This window comes from Condylostylus longicornis, unplaced genomic scaffold, assembly GCF_029603195.1.
Source record: "Condylostylus longicornis isolate FDR11 unplaced genomic scaffold, ASM2960319v2 ptg000055l, whole genome shotgun sequence".
NCBI lineage: Eukaryota > Metazoa > Arthropoda > Insecta > Diptera > Dolichopodidae > Condylostylus > Condylostylus longicornis.
Window position 1 is genome coordinate 14,615,977 of NW_026578024.1, and position 17,262 is coordinate 14,633,238.

A 17,262-nucleotide genomic window follows, 5' to 3' on the forward strand; every position below is an offset into this window, starting at 1 on the left:
ATGTGTGAATGTATATCGACGGTTAAACGCAAAGATAAGCTAAATAGCAAATTTAATATTTTACAAGAGAGCATTTTAAAAGTTTTCAAATTTTAGAAAAGAGGCCAGTTAATTGGAATAGCGCTGTATAATCTAATTTTCTAATTAAATTACTTAAATTAATTTTTGTCTTTAAATAAGTTTTTTTAATAAAATTTGAGTTTTTTGCATAAATGGTCGTGCATTTGACCAACTGATATGCTTAATGTTTATCATTATACCATTTTTTGTAATGGATCTTATGGACTTTTCAACCATACCGATTTTTATTCCCGGTATGTCTTGTAAAAAAATAAAAGTTTCGAAAAATCAAACTTTTGACACGAAATACCTAGGAAAAATCCCGAAGCCCGAATTAGCGCACAAATAGTCTGGAATAGATTTTTTCTGTTCGGAATTTAGTGAATGCACAGAAAAGCTCAAAATTCGTCAACTCGAAAACGTGACTGTAATTTAAATGCCTTTATAAACCCGTCGACGAATTCAACTTACAATTATGCGTGTGTCTGTACTTAGTGTTATACTTTGAAATGGATTAAAAATTGTTTATTTCCTTATTATAAGGCTCTGATCTTCCAGAATGGTTAAGCCAGAAAAAGCGTATAAAAAACATAATGCTTGAGAAGTAGGTAGTCTACTTATTTTAAAAATGGAATTTTCAAAAATCAATTTAAAAAGCTGGTAAACATAGCAGAAATATAATATGCGTTTTATTTGAATGATTTAGGATAAATTTTAAAGAATTTTTTTCAAAATGTAATTTTGGAAAAAGTTTGTTTTTCAATTTCTAGAAATATTAAATTATTTTTTGAATTCAGTTCAATTTGTGTTCTTAAAGAACTTCATATTTTTATTAAATCAGAAGAAAAATAAAAAATAAATTCCAACTACTCTTAAAAATCACCTCAATTTACAGAACAGGCGTGGTTAAAAAAGAACCCTTCATAGAAGAATATGAAATGTAATTGTTCGCGTATATTTTAAATGCTTACAATATGTGCGTAAAAATACACATGATAAAGCCTTCATATTTTTTTTTGTGCCCCCATTTGATTTTAATGTTTTAGCTTTGACTATGAACAGTTATATAAATGCATATACATTAATACATACATAGATCTTGTATATGATTTTTATATATGGAGAAAAATTTATTCCCATAAAGTTATATGAAATTTAAACGGGCATGGTTAAGGCTTGTAATGAGGGCTTTTTGAATTCACATTTCATTTAACCGCAATATACAGAAATATTGCAATATATATGAACTTAAAAATGTATGTGTGTTATTTTACAAAACTGGTTGGAAAATTCAATTGCCATATACAAAAATTGTGAACATTTGCACTTATATATTGTATATAAGTTTATTGTTATTGTTTGAATTAAAAAAAAAAATCATTATCTTTAACAGATGATAAAGGACGATTTTATATTGTTTGTTATATAAAATTTTGTTGCCTTATACTATTTGCTCTTATAAAATTAGCGTTTAAGAAAATTTCTTAGAATAAATTTTTATAAATTCAAAAACATTTTATAGAATAGAAAAGAAAGATTTTCATTGTCTTTTTCACATAAACGATATAGGTACATAATATGGGGATCTTTTATTAAAGATCTAATAAAATGTTAAATGAATAAATAAAACCGCAAAGGATATTGAAAACAAAAATATTCTAGTCCTCTTTTTATTAACATTTGTTTTTAGTTTCTGATTTTTATATCTGCGTACGAGTATATGTGTGTGTGTTTTATAATTTTCAACTTTGGTTTAGATTAAGGAATCATTTATAATTTTGCTATAGTTTAACAATATTTTTGTAGGACATTCAATGAAATGTTCGATTTTTGTATTTTTGTTTTTTAGTGAATCCATTAATATTCGTCCTGTCTTTGTTATTTATTCTATTGTGACTTTACTTACTTTTGAAAAGATATTGAATGTATTGAAAAGCGCGTTCGTGTGTAATGATGACGGTGTTATCATTTTGCCACGAGATTCTTTTCTTTTGTATTATGAATTGTATAGAAAGTTTTATTTTTTAAATGTTTGGTCAAAATGTCTGGTTTTATGTCATTATTCATACTATATACATATGTGTAATCTTGTAAGTATCAATTTTTAGGCTAATATATTCTAGTTGAAAATTGTAACGCGCCGACTTTCCGATCTTTCCAATAATTTTCGTTTCGCATCTTTGTGTTTAATTTCTCTCGTTTCTACATTAAAATTTGAAATCAACAACGATTTATAAACATTTTCTTATATTAACATTTTTTACTATAAATAATTATAATTTTAATATATATATCTATATGTATATGTATGTATAATAACTTCAAAATGTCAGCGGATCTTTTTTTTTTACTGAAATATTTTAGCCTAAAAATATTTTACCAGTTTTCATAATAATTTATTAGAATTAATTTAAATTTTGGAAATTTCACACCTTCTTAATATTATTTCCAGGTTATGTTCTTTGAATATAATTCCAAGAATTTAAGCTGAGCTTATTGGCTAATATTTAATTTTAAAAAATACTTCGTTTTCTTCGTTAAAATTTCATTCACTTCTCTGAGAGTTGTGATCTAAAATTAATTTTTTCGAATTATTTGCGATAATTTCAGTTTATAAAATTTACTTGTTTGAACATAAGATTACTAGAATTATCTAAAATAATAGTTCCATAGTATAAAATTAAGAATAAATTTTTTAGGTTAGGCACTTACTTTTTCTTTTTATTTCCAAATTTAAAAACACAATTATAATATGTCACTTTTTTTAAATTATGGACTGACGTTTTCAAAAATCTCCGCTTAAACTTTTTCAGAGAGAAAAAATGAACTGATAATGAAAATAAATACAAAAAAAAAAATGAAAATAAGAGTGATTTAATTATCATACAAAATATACAACATAGATATGTGCAGACCGTGTACGCATTAAACTATGTGGCTCATTTAAGCAGTGTGTATAAAAGCTCTTAATTTTATTCAATTTTAAATAAATTATATTTAAAAATTTCTCAAAAATGAAAAATTGAGAAACATTTTGTTTGTTAATTTGTTCATGATTGCTTATATCGATTGATTCATCGATTCATTTTAAATTGTTCATTCCTATATAGAAAGAAGCCGAGACATATTTTGATTGTTCATTCGTGTTCATTAGCATATTGGTTGTTAATTATATAAACGTATTCCAAAAAGTATAACATTTTCATATTTCCATATGCGTACGTAATAGGGATTTTCATAAACGCATTACTGTAATTTAATAACTGCGAAACGAAATTCTGCAAAAGCATAAATCAAAACAATTCACATGATTTAAATGCACTACTTATTATACCTGTTCGCTAACTAAATTGTAAAAATTTTGTAATGTTTATGAGCAAACTAGGTTAGCAACATTTGTTTATCAACATAAATATAGTATAGTTTTCACTATATAACGCGATATACGGCGTTTAAGAAAAGGCCGTTTCAATTATTTGAAATTGAAATTTCATTTATAGAAGGCAATTCGGTTGACGGTGCCACCATTATATTTTTATCTTTATGTACTTAAAACGATTACAACCAACAAATTTGATTTATCATAAAACCACAATAAAGAAATAATAAAAAAAAACATATTATTAATCTTTTTATATTAAATTAAACTTGAAAAAAAAAAAATAGTGTCCTTGTGTCGAGTGCTGTTATGTAAGTATATATGGATCCATACATATAGTAGATTTACTATTTGTGATTTTTTTAAAAGAGGGTTATTTACCGCTTTCCTATGGTTTATACGACATATCATAAATAATATTTATATAAAAGTGGTATGACTTCTAAAGCCGCATCAACAGCATAATTTCCTTGAAATAAAAAAAATAAAAGACAATCAAAGAATAAAAAATAAAACGGCTACCCTTGGAAAATTATTTAAAATAGGAGGGAAGTGATTTTCTAGTTTGTCTTTCGTTTTTTTTTTTTCCAAAATATTCCTTGTTTTGTATGTATGGAGTGCACTTTTCTAAATTTTAAATGGGGAAAAAAAATAATTAAATATTGTGGTTTTGTGCATGGCGAATAATATTGAGCATTTTTTTAATCATCATTATATTTCAAGTTTCGTGTAAATTTATAACAATATAGTGACTTGTTGCCGAATTTTCCAAATTAAAAAGTTTTGATAATTTACAAATTCATGATTTAGATTTCTAGCTTCTGTTGCAATATTTGATGCTCCATTTTACTTAAAATTTTGGATAAATTTATGTAAAAGATTTTCGTTCTAGCAGTATACCAGCAAAACGAAAGATAAAACGACGGCAGTCATGGCTCAACTGAAAAGATTATTGCAGTAAGTAAAAGAGCGGCTTTTAATTTTTTAAGAGACTTCTTCAATTATTTTCGATCTTCTGAACAGTGTTATATGCGACAGAGGTTTAAGCAGATGCTCTTAATAAGGAATATTGCAGGAAAGTTTTAGCACCAATTCAATGCGTATAGAAGTTTACTTGATTGCAACTATCACATCATATAGTTTTTGTATTGGACAATGAACACTTTTATAACTTCTGAAGATAAAAAAAATATTCAGGTTATAAGTAACGTCGTAAATGGGAAAGAACTTTTTTCCGTACATATTTCAAATGAAATAGAAGACTCCAATTTCAAGGCAGCAGTTACCATCCTATTACATAGAAACATCGTTTAAATAATAAACTGTTATAAAACGTAGGTATATTTAATATAGTGATGTTGTTTTTTAGTTTAAACAATAAAATTTTAAAAGCTATTTTTGCATGACAAAAACAGTTTGAAATTTTTAAGGTATTATTTCCGCATTGCTTGAATAACAGAAATGCTTATTTGAAGTGACTTGATTTTAAGGTCTACTTTGATTTTAATTTTTGCACTACTTATTGAAGTTGCAATGTTATTTTCTACTGTACACAATGTTTCAAGCTCGTGTAATGCAAAAAATTTTTTTTTCTCAATGGTTGATAATTTTTCCGAAATATAATTCTTTTTTTTTTTATTCTTTTTAAAATTTAATTTAAAATCGAATTTTATAAAAAAAGGTTGCTATTATTTACGGTAACACATACTGAGTATGGAAATTGTAATAAGCATTATCTAAATGTCACACCTTAATTGAAATTGTATTTAGTATTAGAAGAAAATTTTAAAATTGATTGCAAATCACGCCAATACAACAAAATTTTTAAATTTTACAATTGTAATTTTTCCATTTTAAATTTAATGCTTAACTATAAAATAAAAAAGAAAGTGTGCTATTTTGAAAGCAATTGAAAACGAGCCTTTCTATTCGCCTATTCCATAAAAAATTGAATTGAATCTTTTTTCTAAAAAGACTGTCACAAAACCGAAGATGGATGTGCAATTAGGTAAAAATTGTAATATAGATAATGCATTTCTTTAATATTTTACCAAATAATTCAATAATTTTTTGTTATTTTAGGTAAAATATGATTTTTTGGACATTTTTAATGAATTTTGAAAGAAATTTTTTGATTGATCATCAATTTTTTTTATATTACCTAATATGTGGATTATGATTTTATTGTTGTAATCTGCAAGGTAATCTGAATTCAGTACACTAAGTTGTAGACCTAGTAGACAATAAATTTTTAATTTTTGTTTGTTTTGATAGAAAATAATTTCAAAGTAAAACTCATGGTTATTATTATGTAAGAATACCGAAAGTAAATACCAAAAGCAATACTAAAGATTACGAATATTAAAAATAAAGTTGAAAGAAAATTAAAATTAAATATGAATGATGGGGAGAGAGAAAACACAAGTTTATTTAAAACAATGAACTAGTGCAGACGTCGATTTTTAAATTTTTATAACAGCCTTCACCAAGACTCCCAGAGATTGCATTACACAGCCTAAAAGCGTCACTAAAAATCTTACATATTTCTAGTTCTAGAGCTCTATATACATTAGCGTTTTAACGTCTATCACGTTGATGTACAGTACTTCCAAGTGTAAGAACAGTGTTCGATATTAAGAGATCATGATAATTTGATGTACACTATGTGCAATTTGCATTTAGTTGTAGTGTTATTCATTTTATTTTATATTAAAGACTGTCAGTGGGTGTTTTTATATCCAGTTGGTATAAACTTTTGATGGCTTTAATTTATAACGTTTTTGTTCTAATGAAATCCTATATAAGTAACTTGAAATAATGACGTCCTAACTCGGCCCTATGGCATCAATCACTTTCAACTTTTTTTTCGTTAAGTTTATTAATACAACGAAGTTTTGGAAATTTTTTTTAAAAATAATTGAAAATGAGTAAAAAGAAGTCGACATAATTGGACTCTGTTTCAGTTTTCTTACAATAATTTTAAGCCCTGGAAAAATGAAAATTTTAGTAAAATAAAACTCTGCAATACATTGAAAAAACATAAAAAAAATCACTTATGATTACCCAACATTATACAAAGTTTTTTTACTCTTTCCGAGTTTTAACACATATTAAATTTAACACATATGATATTGTTAAGTTAATTAATAAAAAAATATTTTTGAATTTACCCTTTATATTTTACAATCTAAAATTCTAAAATATTTCTGAACCTTTCTGATTTTCTAAAATGTTTCCAATTTCGCCATCCTTAAAAAAGAAAGGAAAAATTCTAGATATTATTGAATCCAAATATAGATATTGATTTTTTTTAATCCGGTTGAATATTTCTAAATAAAATCCAAAATCTGAAATATAAAAAGATTTTAATTAAATGATTTTATATTCAATAATTTCAAAATAATTAAAAACATAAAACCTATATATTTACGAAACAACTACGAGCCGTTCCGCATGTAATTGATTACAATTGATTTTCGCATGTAATAGGGGTGCATGTATACTCTCAAGCGCACTAAATTTTTGGATGCATGAAGCTTCACTTTTATTTGATTTTGAATAGGCTACTGGTTTGATGGATGCGGTTTAATTTAATCGGGTACTTCAACAACTCTTAAGAGCGGCGAATGATCGGCTTCCACATTTTTCACTCTAATTGTCTATATATTAAACTTTTAATTAAATTCAGCTCAACTAATTCAATTGTTACTCTCAATCAATTTTTTATTTATCAATCAATAATCTCAAGCAGCGCCTAATTTGTTTTCTTTTTGTTACTATTTCTGAGCAAAGAGAATAAAGAATAGAACAGTTTTCCCCGCATAGACATCTTAAGTACCGTCAGATTTCTTTAACTATATGGTTAAAATTTTGTACATATTTTTTTAACGAAGAGAAAATTATTTAAATAATCTTTGAAAAAAATAAGAGTTTTAATTATAGCGTATATGTTATACATTAATTTTTTTTTAATTTTGAAATAAAATAAAGTTTAATAATCCGATTGGAAAATACAAATTTAAATTCTATTCAAAGGAGAATCCTCAGTTGAACAATCTATTCAATTCACAAAATATTTCATGGGAAGTTCTGAAAAAAAATTTATTAATTAAAAATTTTTCTGCACAATTACACAATACGATTCCAACAAAAAAAAAAAAACAAAATTATTCAAATTTTTAATAGTAAGGCCTTCTGATTTTTTTTTTTTAATCTTTCTTAAGTCGTCTTGCTTTTATGTTCTCATTAAAGTGAAGAATTCAATTTACCTTTCACACCTTAAGTTCATGTTATTGTTATGTATATAGTGCTAGCCACTCTATTTTTGCATAGACTTTGTGTTTGTTTATCCTTTTTTTCCTTTCCGTATTATTCTGATTGCCCATTCCATATCATTCTCATTTAAATCATCAAAAAAAGAACAATTTAAGAGAAATTGATGAATGAAAAACACTTAAAATTCGTATATCCCACATTTATCTATGTAATGTATGTATATGTAATGTATCTCAAATTGGTTCAACTTTTTGAAAGAAAAAAAAAACACAAGTCTATACACATAATAAAATTTTAAGTGTGCTCGTATTATTAAAAAAAATGTGTAACAAAAGAATTCCTTTAATCCGATCTTGGCAATTATTCTTTAAAAACTATTTTAATCTTCACTATTATTGAGTTAATAAAAATTTTTTTTTGTTCCTTTATATTTTGGTTAGGTTCGGTGTTTTCCACCTATTTATATTTTGTAATGTACATAGTTACAAACATGTTTAATTAAAATATTAAGTATAAGCTTCCTATGATAATTTTTAACACTTTAAAAAATATTTTCAAAATTAAAAGAGAATAGAAAAAGAGGACAATAAACTGTACCTACGTATATTACCTATATCTTTTATTCCTTTGACTCAATGAAATCCTGAAGACCAATAAGGAGATTAAAAACGATATGAAAAATGTATATGTATATATATAAATTAGATGCGAGAAAATTGCAAAAATAAAACACAGAAAATACAGAGAAGTGATAAAATTATTTTAAACTTTTACAAGGATAATATGCATTTCTGAATATTATTTTACATACTAATATAATATGTAGGTAAGTATGTATATTATAAAACAAACATGGCCAACCTGCGGCTGGCGAGCCGCAATTTCAACCAATTTCATGCGGCTCTCGAAGAAAAAATTAACAAATATTTTTAGTGCAGCTCAAGTCGAAAAAAAATATTCCCAAAAAAAATTTTTTTATAGAAATTTGACTGAAAGTAAAAACGCAGTAGAGTATAGCTTTTCCCACACTTTTTAATTTTGTCAACGCTTACTTAACGTATGGAAAAATAATTTGTATATATTGGTAAATTCTTAAACGTCAAATTTTACAAAATCTGAGTTGTCTGAGTTTCTGAATACTCTACGTTTTTATATTACAAATTATAAGCCAGATTTCCAGAAATTTACAATACAAACCAAGCCACATGCATCAACCAGTAAAGTATAAAAATATCATATTTTTTTTCTTTAATTCTAACTCTTTTTTATTTGTAGGACTAAGACATTTTCAGCCAGATATTACATAATTTATAATTTATATCATTGCGACTCGCAAATATTCAAGATTTTGAGTTTTGGCTCTTACCATGACCAAGTCTGGCCACCCCTGTTATAGAATAAAAAAAGTGTTATATATTCTGTATAACTGTATAAATATAATACTATATACATTCATATAATAAGAATTAAGTCGTCAGAAAGTCTAGAAAATCTTTTTATTTTTTGCCTATTTTTTTTTCGTTAAAGTATACAGCCTATTAGGGTATCCTTTGTGCATATATATATATATATATATATATGTATATATACAATATCTGCATATATTTATATATTAAGTTAAGCAAATTAAGTGAATAAAGAGTAAAGTATCCTATAGAGAGAAAATATAGAATATAATGCTACCGTACCGTTGTATTGTGTATTTTGTATATAGATATGTGCGTGTACATAGACAGCAGGGCTATTATAATGCAACACAATCAATTTGAAAGAGGAAAACAAAAAGAACAGCAGTTTGTTCTTCATATAATAGTGTTATATGTACAATTATCCTTTTTTTTTCTGTGATCCTTTTCTTTTATTTTAGTTTTTATTATTGTATTATTCATGTATTTTTAAATAGTTATAGTTATAGTCTTTATGCATAAATATAATAGTTTGTATATAATGATAAAATATACAGAGGAAAATATTGAAAGATTTCAAGTATGAATAAAATGAAACCGATGAATTTCATAATATAGTAGCTTTCTTTCATGTCCAGTATCATTTATAATCATCATAATCAACAAAACTAATCATCAGCATCAAAATGTTAAAATTTTATCATTAGCATGATATCCTTAATGGTGTATTTTGTTTTTTAACAAATCAAGCAAAACGCAAAATGTATAATATAGAGTTCTTTAGTATAAACATACATACATACATACATACATACGTAGACGAGAAGAGAAAAAAAAACAAATATTAAAAGAATAGAACAACAAAGAGCTATGATGCTCTTAATGTACATAAGTATGTGCATGTATAGAGAAGATCCTTCAGAACATCTCTTTTGTGTATGATTGTTGAAAATTATTTAGGTTCTTTCCCAAATGAAAAAAAACAACAGAAATGAGTGTTTTTTTTTATTTAACTATTTCTTTTATTCAATTTGTCGAACAACACACTTTTCGGATAATCATCATTTTTAGATTTCCAAATTTTTTGTTTTTTTTTGGAAAAGAAATTGTATTATTTATTATTCTGTTTAACTATGTTAAGAGAAAAAATGATTTATTTGTAAATTGTTTATTTGAAAATTTGAAGTATGGCAATACTTGGCTAAAAAAAATTAGGTATTTTTCATTATATTAAATTTTTGGAATTTGACATTCTATGTACATATATCTAGTGAAATAAATAGTGAGAGCAAGCATTTGACTGTCATTTAATAATTTTATGAGAAGTGTCAAAACTATCAAAAATGACAATCAAATATGAGCTTTGTAAAATATGAAAATATTTTTCGGGCACGTAGACTACCGATCTACACGGGTTAATTGTAAAAACAGAATCAGAGCAGTGAACGCATACGGTGAACGATTGCCATTATCCGTTTTCCGAAGCCAGAAAAACAGCGGAAAGGTAAAATCAGCTGTTCAGTATTTTGCATATAATGTTACACCACATGGGAAAATATGTTGTCAAAAAATACCGCTAGTGACAAAATAGGGTTTTAGACTATTTAATCGCCACCAGTTCAATTTACGTTGGCAATTTTGCTTTATTCCGGTCAATCTCATTTATATATGCGCATTCTATAAGAATTTTGAAATTCCTAATTTCGCCGAAATTCGCCAAAAATTGCTCTTGTTCTATATCTCCTTAGGGTATATTTGCAACAAAAACAAATCTTATTGGAGTTATTGATCTCTAAATTTATTTGATTACTAAAAAGTTATTTGGCGTAACTCCATTTCATTTTAAATTTATGTTTCTTTAATAAAAATTTAAATATAATGACGACTTTACCACACCACAAGTTAGTTTGCAAAAAGATAAAATTGTATAAAAATATCATAATTTTGTTTTAGTGCGGTTTAATAAATAAATTTATGAATTCTAAAAGAATGCATAAGCATAAATGTTTTTCATAGTTTTTATGTTCTAAAATATATTTTTTAATCAAAGAAAATTAATTATTTAATCGCGAAAATTAGTTACTTATTCTAGTAGTCAGTAGCAATTTATACGACGGCATTAACTAGAATATAATTTTTCTTGACATTTAATTTATTTGACAAATTTATGGTTGTATAGTAATCAATCATCTTTTTAATTTGAAATCAGAACAAAAGCGACTTGCCGCGGCGTAATGTCAAAATTCATATATCATGCACTTATTTAAATGGGAATATCCACAGTCAAGCGAAATTATTGCCGATTTTTTTTTTGACAGATGTGCTTCCAGGAGTGTGTTAAATTATATACAAAATACTGAACAGTTAATTTTGTTGCTCCGCTGTTGTTCTGAGCTATCAGAACTTTGTTTTTGGATTACGCTTTGTTTTTGGTTTTACAATTAAGAAGTGTTTTCCGTATGCATACATATACCAGCTTTTAATCACAAAAATTAAAATCAAAATATTTCTTGTAAAAATAATATTGTTGGCAATTGAAACTTTCAGCAATTTAAATTTTGAAATCTTTAAATGAATACATCTCTAAATCTCGAAGAACAGACTGGAAATAAACAAACAGACGAAAGCGATTTTTGTTGAACCACTCTAATTTTAAATGCAATCAAAAAATAACCCAAATATTTTTTTTCAAAACAAATCTGAGTAGTGTAAATAGTAGAGCTTGTATGCAAAAATGAAAATTTTGTTGTTTTTAAACATGTTGTTCTTTAAAATTCAAAAATTTCAAAGTCAAAATTCTACATTAAAGTATTCGGTATAATTCATTTTTGTATAAGTATGTGATTAAATCAATTTTAGTGTAAAATTCAATATTTTCTATTGATAATTTAAATTTTTTTTTATATATTTTTGTTGATAAATTTTTTGTACTCAATTTTCTTCGGTGAAAGTGAATATTAATTACACATAGGCTTTAAGTGAAATGAAATTAATAGGCAGCTCTGGATTACCTTAAAAAAAAAGAGTAATGTCATTTAAAGGGCTAAACATATTTCAGTTAATGATTATTTGAATATTATGATGAAGGTATGTACGTACAGTACAAATGAAGATTCATTTTTGCAATAAAATGTGTATAATGAGTGTAAAAAGGTGTGCAAAATCCGTTTAATTTTTATTTACCTGAAAATTTAATTGTTATAAGTATAAAAGTTTACAATACGTTTCCATTGAATTCAGGAAGGCATTCATTCATTGACCATTAATGCTTTAAGTTGATGAAATTGAACAGAAGAAAGAAAGGAAGAAACAAGAAGTAAGTTACTCAATAGTCGCATGACAATTTAATAAATTTGTTGTTTTACATGTAAGTATGAACGTACAATATAAATACAAGCAACAATTTGAAGTTATTTGAAGAGATTAACAAGAGATTAAAGAATTTAATTGGAAAATTTATATTACGAAATTCTCATTGAATTAATCTTGAATGGATTATGTAAAAATAATTTCTATATTTCATTTAACAATAAAAAGTAAAGCAAATTTTTTTTAATAATTTTACTTACATTATGGCTCAGAAGTTCGGCTAACTTAATCATAAAGATCGACATTTATTAAGTGTGATATTTTAAAAGAGCCCGTACTACAGTTATTGCAAGCATTCCTCGTATAATTCTTGGATTTAGTCTTATTTTTTGATTGCCTTAACTAAATAATTCGTACCTTTATTAAAACAAAGATCTTAAATTTTTTTAAGCTTTAATAATAATTTATATACATACGTTATAAACATACAAACAGGGCGATTTTTGATAATTCAGTTCCAAGTATAAAATCTTTATGTAAATCACTTTCGATAAAATCAAACTACAAAAGTTTGCAAACGAAACATGTTTGTACTTAAAGTTTTTTATAGGAATTTTTAAGTTTTTTTTTATAACTACCGCAAACATACTTCTTATATATGTATGTATTAGAGCAAGAGTGTAATATAATAGAAAAATACTGTTTATTGAAAGATTACTGGAACATGTTACAAATCTGCAAGTAAAATATTCAGTTTATAGAGATTTATAAGTATGTATGTATGTGTGAAAAAAGTTTTAAGATTTCATTTTGAACTTTCAGTGCGTTTCTGAATTATTGAGAAATCCCCTCATTTACAAAACAATGTTAAAGTGATATTAAACTGAATTTGTCAATATTTTTAAAAATATAAAACTTTCTTTTTTAGTTATATTATATTGCATTTACATCAATTTTGATAGTAGCTTAAAATATCGAATAGACAAAATTTAAAAACAAATTTTTGCACTCCCGTCGGAAATTGATAAATATTTTTATATTTGATGTCACAATATTTGGTATTTTAAAAAATTATTGTTGAAAACTTTTTGACTTAAAACTCCACAATTTACGAATTCCATAAATATAATCGAGATTTTATATGAGTTCACACGCTAAACATGCTAAATGTTGAAAAGAAGTCATTTTTGATATCTCGATTCTTAAATTGAAATATTTCTTTAATTTTTCTGCCTGCAGCAGTATGAAGAAATATTTCTCCCATCTGTTCTGCAGTTGTATGAAGAAATTTCTATTGTGTTAATATTATTAGTGTAATGGGCACATAACTTATTAATATGTTCTTGTGATTAGGTGTTTCAAATAGAAGATCGCATGTGGAATCTCAATGTAAACAATACTTGGTTATCATGTGGATTACAGTATGAATCATTTTGAAGAACAATTCGTCGGCAATTTCGTCATACCTCTGTAGCTGAGTTACCGCTTAAAAAGCGGTAGGTCACCGGTTCGAATTCAGTTCGAGGAGAAAAATTTTTTAATTTTCCTGCCTAGAACCTGTTTCTTTGAATACGTCATTCATCTATTCTGCAATTGTATGAAAAAATTTCCATTAAGTTAATATTGATTAATAACACCGTTTCCTAATTTAATTGCCGAATTTTTCAAAATCGTTTCGATATAATAATCTTAAAATCAATATAAAAATTTTAGTAATAAATGAAATACATAAAAATTTATTTAAATTTAATTTTCAAAAATTTTTGCTTTACAAATTAAGGTCCTTTATAATTTTTAATGTCCTTCGTATATAGCTATTTTCTTTTCATCTCGAATCTAATTTACCATTTCAATATTTCTATACATTTAAATTTTTATTTAATTTATTTTATAATATTATCAACTATCTTTTTGATATTGTATAAATAAACTACCGTTAAAAATGCGAATTAGTAATGGTTATTTTATATTTTAAAATAAATATGAAAAGAAGAACAAGGATTTTATTCGGTTTAAATTTGGTTTGGCTTTATTCCTTGTAAACAATTTTTATTGAATTAAATTGAAGAATCACAATTTCTTATAATGCAATTTTTCATTTATATCTACATATATTTCTTTTCGAGAGCAAAATAATAGGAAATCTTTAAAAGGATTCTATATAAAAAGGATATTATTATACAAAACAATAGAATTACTGCATTTAGACTGAAATATTTGTGCTCGTTTTTATGTAAGAAGAAAATTTTTCATCGAATTTCTTATAAATGAATTAGATGACAAAAAAAAAAAGCCGAAGACAATAATTTTGAGAATGAAAATTAATTTTTATATGTTTGATATTTTTTTGTTTAAATTTAATTGTGTAAGTGTTATAAAGATAGGAGTGGAAAGAGAGGAGTTTGAATCCTTGAGGTTTCTTTTAATTTGTATATGATGGTATAATGTTAAAGAATTAAAGGTAGTGAAATGTTTGTTATGCAATTTTATACGTGTGTATATTAGTACTCTTAAGATAAAATAATAGATATAAGGTATTTTTTTTTCAGCTTATCTATGGTATACTTACATTACATCAAATTTTGTCAGGTATATTAATTTTGAAATAATAATAAAAACGATCCAGATGGTCCTTGAATCTTTTATTTTTTTTTTTCATCTTTTATTGTTATTATTTAACATTATAACAATTTATTATATCTAAAAAGTTAATGAGGTTAAAAATAATAATTTTTATAATATGTAGTTTAGTTTCCGTTCATATTATTTTTTTTTTGATTATGAAACCTATAAGGAAATTTGAAAGTCTCTTTGAACTAAAGAGAACGTTAGATATATTAGAACAGTTTAATGTAATTCTTATTTGCAAATAACTTTCAATAGATGAGAATTTTAAGCACTGTCTACACTATAGTTATTGTTCCCCAATATGAAACTGAGAAATATTGTGAACTTCTATTCGTGGAATAAGGCGGACCATTCTGTTTAGTACAAAATCAATATAATAAAATAATTATTTCAATTCTCTGTTGTCAAATCTATGTTCACGCTTGATTCACCGTTTTCCGAAAAGTTCGCTCCCTAACCTCCACGCTTTCAAAGCAATAAGCAATATGGAATAAAAATTGCAAATTGCGCACTATAAATCACTTTCTTTTAGCTTAACCATCCCTCAACTGATTTTTGTGGTTTTTAATTTTATCATTTAAAACATTTGCTGTAAAACATGTGACATAAAGATATAAAATGAATTCTTGTATAAACGCACATCAGATACTATCTCAGATTGTCACAGATTTAATCTAATGTATACCTAGATAATTGATGGATAATTGATACCTAGAAAAATTAATAAAATTTCAACGAACTGCAACGAAATTTGCATATATTTTGAATGAATTTTTGAATAAATTCTTTGGCATTTGTTAAAAATAATTTAATCACAATGCAATTTTGTGATTAAATAATAATTTTAATTTAAATTTAAATTTCTAAGTGCAAATCTTTTATTGTAAAATAAAAGATAACTCATCTCATATATTTTGTTAATTTTTAAATTTATAAACTTTTAATTAAATTTTCTTCTTATAAATTATAAACTTTTTGACAACAACATATTGTTGTAAAAACACGTATACTTAAATACTTTTTTTATAATAAGTAGATGAAGAGAAAATAAAAACTATTTCTCGTTATCCTTCTTGACATTGAATTAAAAATGCAATACAATATAACTGTTCCCTTCATATACAAACAACAGAAAATGGAAACAAAAATGAAAAATAAACAAACAACCATTCGAGACATTCTGACGCTTACACGCGATTTATTTTATTATCTATACTGTTAAGTGGTTTCTGAAATCAAAATTAGAAAAAAAAACAACAACAAATAATAATAATAAACAAGTAAAAATATAAAACTAAACTGTGTATGCACGTTTGTAGTAGGTATACACAATACATTTACAAAAAGATTCTGTCTGTTATATAAGTTGATCATGAATAAAAATAGCAAAAATATTATTTAATATAAATGATAATGTTGTAAGTATGTATACATGTATGTGAACATCTTTATAAAAATTTTAATACAATATACAACTGCATGATTATAAAAGTGAACAACGCGTTATAAAATATTATAAAAGAAGAAATTGAAAATATGTATACAAAAAAAATATCCATTATAATAAAAGGACATCATAGTATGAAAATTGAGACAATGAAGGAGCAAAAAAACAAGAAAGGAAGAAAAAATATTTTTGCGTTTTACGAACCCTCTTTTAAAGTGATAAAAATTGTATGTGAAAACTAAAAACTTTAATATAAAAAAATTGTGCAGTCGCAAGATATAGAGAAGAAGAACAAGCAGAGAAGAATATACGAAGAGAACAAAAGATGCAGAAGGGTGGAATTTATCAAATAATTTATGGTTTTTCTTTCAAATATTATCTTTTTTGATTTGATTTTGAAATTCATCTATGTATATATTATATACTTACATATACATACATCTTCACATATTTTTCTCTATACATTCAAGTAATACAATGCGATTTATACTTGCATTTTCGTTCTTTTAAGTCAAATTTTTAAACCGCATTTTATTAAGCATGCTAGAGGTATACACAAAAATAATTTCAAGTTATAAATTTTTTGCAAAAAAATTTAATTAAGAAAACAAATTCAAAATAAAAAAAAAAATTATTTTTGATCTCAGAATTTTAGATCTTAATTTGCCTTAAAGTCAATTGACCGCAAGAATAATAATGTCTGAAATGGCAAAAACCAAAAAATAAAAAAAAATGCCGCAAGAGGGAAAAAATTGAAT